This window comes from Prionailurus viverrinus, chromosome A1, assembly GCF_022837055.1.
Source record: "Prionailurus viverrinus isolate Anna chromosome A1, UM_Priviv_1.0, whole genome shotgun sequence".
Lineage (NCBI taxonomy): Eukaryota > Metazoa > Chordata > Mammalia > Carnivora > Felidae > Prionailurus > Prionailurus viverrinus.
Window position 1 is genome coordinate 67,088,694 of NC_062561.1, and position 6,156 is coordinate 67,094,849.

Consider the following 6,156-nt stretch of genomic DNA (forward strand, 5'->3'; position numbering starts at 1 on the left):
CTTTAGTTTGCTTTTATTATCTTCCTGCCTGCAGTGTTTCTATGATTTGTCTTACAGCAATATTCATTAGTGGTCTTAACTCATTGCACCTTTTAAACTTTACATGGCACATTGCACAATGCCAAATGCAGGCGGAAGTTTCACAGATAATATTTTATTATGATAGTGGGTTCTACTCTTTTTTGCATTTGTGAATTTTTACTTACTGCCTGTTGTGTACCAAGCAGTGTGTTAGAAGAGGTAGAGATAGGAAGGAATGGCAAAGGAGACAGAGGCTCTGTCCTCAAATTTTACAGATAAAGGATAGGCATGGAAGGGTGTCTGGTTGGCTCGGTCGGAAAAACATGCGAGTCTTGATCTCAGGGTTGTGAGTTTGAAAGTAGAGATTACTTAAAAAATAAAAAAACAATGAAAAAACAAAAACCAAAATAAATAAAAACCAACAACAGAAAAGGGTAGGCATGGAATCCAATAATGATGTTATGCCAAGGTAAAAGTGAAGTAATTATGCACAAAATCTGATAGAAAGACTGTAGAGGAAAACAACTCCAGTTTGGGATAGGGGGTAGAGAGGGCTTCATTGAGGAAATGAAGGATAAGGGGAAGATTTCAGGATCTTGAAGACTGGGGGAGGTTTTCCAGGTAGCCCATGAAAGGAAGGATGTTTCAGGCAAAGTGAATGGGTCTGTGCAAAGCGCAGAGGCTTGAATGAGCGTGCATGGAGAAATACAGTCATTTGGTAAGACCAGAGAGCAAAGTCTAAGTTGGAGAGTGCCAACTTGGATGAGGCTAGCGATGGGGGTAGTAGCCCGATCAGGAAGCATTTTGACTATCAGACTAAGAATACAAGGGTGAGAAATACTGCAGACCTGACCGAAGAGGAATAAAAAATGTATTTTGGAAATAAGATCTATTGTGAACAGTCATAATCAATGAGTGGTAAGGATGACACCCAAGATTTCTGCCTTGCCTCGGGAAACTGGGGAGGTTGATGTATCAGTTTTCTATTGCTGTTTAACAAATTACTACAACCTTAGTAGCTTTAAACCACACACACTTATTATGTCAGTTTCCATGGGTCGAGTGTCCAGGCATGGCTTAGCTGGTCTTCTGTCCAGGTCTTACAAGGCTGTATCAAGGTGGCAGCTGAGCCATGTTCCTTTCTGGAGCCCAAGGTTTTCTTCCAAGCTCATGGGTTGTGGGCAGATTTCAGTCCCTTGCACTTGTAAGACTGAGGTCCCGTTCTCTTGCTACCTGTCAGCTGGGGACTGCTCTTAACTCCTACAGGCCATCTGTAGTTCCTTGCTATGTGGCCCTCTGACAGTCCTTTCCCGACATGGTAGTTTATTGCCTCAGAGCCAGAAGGAGAATCTCTCAACCTTCTATACCCTCTTTTAAAGGGCTCACCTGAGTATATCGGGCCTGCCGAGGTTCATCTCCTTTTTGATCAACTCAAAGTCAACCATTTAGGGACTTTAATTACATCTGCAAAATCCCTTCACCTTTGCCACATAGTGTACCATAACCACGGGAGTGATCCCATGAATATGATCCCACTGGATTCACAGGCCTTATCCAGCACCCAACACCAATGGATGGGTGTTGCCATTAGACCTCTTAGAATTTTGCCTAGAGGTTGCCATGAATTGAAATAGAAAATACGTGAAGAGGGACAATTTTATTGAGATTAAATGTTGTGTTTAGCTTTTAACATATTGAATTTGAAATACCTGTGTGTCATCTGGGTGTAGACTGTTATATTTAGTGACTTTCTACACAATACCTATGGGCTTTGGCACACATTCCACTTCACAAATGCTGCAAAATCATTTTCTGAATAACTGTACCAATCCAGTTGAACCAAAGTAGTAATAGCCTGTATGATAAAAGCATCGTAAAATTTCTTTGGGGCACCTGGGTGGCTTAGTCGGTTAAACATCCAACTTTGGCTCAGGTCATGATCTCATGGCTCACGAGTTCAAGCTCCGCATCAGGCTCTGTGCTGACAGCTCAGAGCCTGGAGCCCACTTTGGATTCTGTGTCCCCCTCTCTCTCTGTCCCTCCCCTGCTCAGTCTCTCTTCCTTGAAAAGTAAATAAATGTTTAAAAAATTTTTTTAATTTCTTTGAATCATCACAATATTAGTATAAAATTTTCATTTTACACAGTTTAATTTTACTTATAGTTTTGCGTATATACACATATCCACACACACCTTGGAATAATATACATTTCCCATATTTGCCTCTTACGTAGTGTGAGATATGCCTATGAAGTATATATATGCACAAACTACTTGTTTTACATATTTCATCAACAGTGTACGTTTATGTCCCAATATTTTCTGTGTTCTCTGGCTTCAGGACAGAAACTGAAACACATTCCTTCTTATGCTTTGAATTCTCAGAAGCAGCATCCTTATAATGATATGTTATTATGAGTGTGATCTCATGTAGTAAAATGTAGTTTATGTGATACCTAATGTTATATAGTTGATGTCCATGAATATTGTTGTATTTTACATTTACAGCATGTGGGTTGGCATTTTACAGGAGTCTGTGTTGCAGCTACACAATGGCCCCACAGCGGTTGAAACAGTTGCCAACTGAGAGTAGGGACTGCCTGAAGCCTTTCAGAGCACTCTTTAACTACAAGAACATCAAACAAGATGGTGGATGGCTTCATTAGCAGCCTGTTTGAATAGCATTTTCTCACTTTGAGATAAAAATGTTCTGAAGAGTTTGTTTAGGTCTGCTAATGAATATTTCATCCCAGATGGAGAAAGCACACAGGGGAAATGCCGCACAAACAACCCTTCCATGAACTCACCCACCCTTTGTGTTCAAGTGGTGTATATACTGGAGAGAATGGGGCTGCATATTTGAGAGCACCGACTCTTTTCAACATGGTTTTCTTGTTGTTGTTTGGTTTTGTTTACAGCATGAAATTCTAACTTGCAGCCTGAGAGTCTGGTACATATGTAAGAAATTAAATTGGGCCAGTATTTATTTATGAACGTCTAGTTTTAGGAATTTTAAAACCTTCTCCCCCAAAGACTTTTATTAGGTTGGAACTTTACATGGAATATAAAATTAAAAGGTTTACAAATAAGCATGTTTTGCTGTGTCGTGTGTGGATTTTAATTGATGAGTTTTTAAACAAATCTTTGAAGTGTATCAGCCCTTACATGTTCACAAGATCTGGAGGATCAGGCCCCTCATTTGCATTTTGTATTTTCTTTAGCTCAAAATAGATTTGATTAAAAAACAAAATTTGGCACAAGATTAATCCATAATAGGATTTTATTGCTCCTATTTAAAAAAAAAAACAACAAGCAATGTTATGCTTTGAGGTGTGATTAGCACATAAGTACAGCAGCTACTTTTCAGATATGTCTCATTTCATTTTATTTTGAATTCACCCATTGGATTCCACATTTGTGGGATGGTGTGTTGAAAGTGAACAGTTTCGTTCACTCTCCTCACATCTACCAAGAAATACAAAATTTATTGGCATTTGCTTTAGCCACACTGCAACAAATGAGTCTTCATACTTACTAGATGTGAGGTCTAACTTATTTTAAATGCTAATAGGTGTGTGCCTAAAAGTGAATTCAGTAGATACTTGAATTGTAAGAAATTTAAAGTTACAGTTGAAATGCTAAAATTAAGGTGCCCAACCCTGCCTCAGGAACATATACTACAGAAGCGAGATTTTGCTCTATTACATGTCTATATAAAGAAGGATTACAGTCATAAGTATACTTCCTATAGTGTGTAATCTACTTGTTCTTTTTTTCCGAGTATTATCTTGGTTAGAAGAGATGAGATCAGAATGACTATGGCTTAGTTTTCCATAAATGACCAGTTTAATTTTTCCCTTCTTGTGACTTCTGATTTTGAATTGTTCTGTTTGTTTGTTATAATGTTATGGTCACGATGTTAATATTTCTGGAGTACAAACTGAGAATTAAATAAGGTGCAAGATGGCAGGGAAACTCGGTCCTTGGCTTTATGATCTGTATTAGGCATATACTTCAAAGGCAAGTTGTTAAAACATGTCGTAAATATGTAAGACTCATTACCCAAAGAAGCCATGTCAGCCATATGTATGTATTGGATGTATCTGTGAATTATAAACATGCCTAACTCTCTACCTACTTTCTTTTATCTTATTTATATACGAATGTATGTGTGTGTGTGTACATATGCATATATGTGTGTATATATGAGTTTATGCCCATACACACAGGTGTGTACATGTACAGTATATATACAAATATGGTAAAGGATGAGTATGTAGAGAGCTAGGCACGTGTATAGGTCACATATTTTATTTATTTATTTAAAGTGTATTTATTTATTTTGGGGGGAGGGGCAAAAAGAGAGGGAGAGAGAGAATCCCAAACAGGCTCCATAGTCAGCACTCAGCACAGAGCCCGACGTGGGGCTCAATCCCATGAACAGTGAGATCATGACCTGGGCTGAAATCAAGAGTCAGACGCTCAACCACCTGAGCCACCCAGGCGCCCCTAGTACACATATTTTACAATCACAACAGTTTATTTTGGTGGAAAGAACATGTATGGACATTGGGCTCTTCTTGTTCAAGGATCACTCCAGCTGTATCACTTAATGATGTAACTTTGGACAAGTTGTATTCAAATTCTTATACTTTTCCCAAGGGAGAAGGAAGGCACCCTCTGGGCATTTAATCCTAGACTGGCATTTTATCCTACTTCTCCACTAACCTGCTTGGTAGAGTTGATAACATCTTTACTGTGCTAATGAGGACCTGAAAGTTTGGGCCTATCTTTTTATATGCTGATGTCATTGTAAGCCATCACCAGGCTCTCTCATAGACATTCTTTGGTGCAAGACTACATAATCACTGGTCTGATTTAGTAGCATGTGTTTTACTTGGACAAAGCAGCTCATGTCTTACCTGTGAACAGAGCACTTATCTGACTAAATTGGACTACTCAAAAGTCATAATTTGTGGACTTCAGACCCAAAACTGGAAAATACTAACATTGCCAATATTGCATATTTTACTAGCATTAGTACAAGAGAAATGGATACCCCAATAATGTTGGAACTATGTAAAGGTAAAATACTTCGATTTAAAATTTTCTCTAGGAAAAGAATGATATCTTTGAGATAATTTTCTTTGAGTGAGCTTAATTAGAACCATAAGAAAAGTCGAAACATTATTGCCAATTACTTTGATCAATTAGTAAAAATGATCAACTATTCAAAAGAAGTTTTTTTTTTTTAAATCAAGTATTAAGTGCTTTGAGAAGTAGCATTCTCAACATGGGAAAAGAGAGATACAATGTAGTATAGAAGAGGTTAAGTAAAACCCTGTAGCCCTGAATTTAAATTAGAAATATCACTATGAACTCTTGATACCATGTATCTTTAATATATATACATTCCTAGTGCTGTCCATTGGAAAAACCAAGAACGGTGGTGAGCCCAGTAGCCATGAACACTTCCAGGCCTTCTCCGTATGCCATGTTTCACTCAAAGGAACTAGGACTCCTTGGAGCATCTGCTGCCCTGGGTTTGACACAGGGAAGGTAGAAGATGATGCCAGAGCATCTTGTTGAACCAGAAAGAGAAAAACAATCAAAGATTTCTAACAGACTTGAGAACCAACATGAAAAGCTTCTCCATGGCCAAAGATGGACCGACATGAGCATCAAGAAGACTGTTAACCTCAACGGACTGAAATGCATCAAACATGGTTAAACACATGAAATACCAAAAACTTGATTGCCATTAAAGGAAGCTAAATCATGATTTTGAAAATTGATAAAGCAAAAAGGTGACATAAAGTATTTACCCTGTCTTCCCTATATGAACTATTAGTAGGTAAGGAAAGATTTCTCTTTATAAACGTATTCCAGCTCGTAAACGGAGAGTTGGCATGATAGATGATCATCGTTTTCCACCTCCAAATCGGTAACTCTGTGCAATGCTGCCGTGGACATCACTGTGCCTGTGTGAAAGCAGTTCTCTGGGGGGAGCCTGGGTGGCTCAGTCAATTAAGCATCCACCTCTTGATTTTGGCTCAAGTCATGATCTCACCAACCAGGTGATGGAGCACTGAGTTGGGCTCTGTGCTGACAGCATGGAGCACCCTTGGGATTCTC

The 6,156-nt window shown here is 38.7% G+C and overlaps 1 protein-coding gene across 1 annotated transcript in view; it reads left to right on the forward strand.

Annotated features, from left to right (window-relative positions):
- Positions 1–5,779, forward strand: part of GPR180 (G protein-coupled receptor 180) — a 53,679-nt gene extending 47,900 nt beyond the window's left edge. The window contains exon 11 of the transcript XR_007153824.1: positions 5,441–5,779. The gene's annotated coding sequence lies outside the window, so the exon portion shown is untranslated. The remainder of the gene's footprint in view (positions 1–5,440) is intronic.
- Positions 5,780–6,156: the final 377 nt, after the last annotated feature.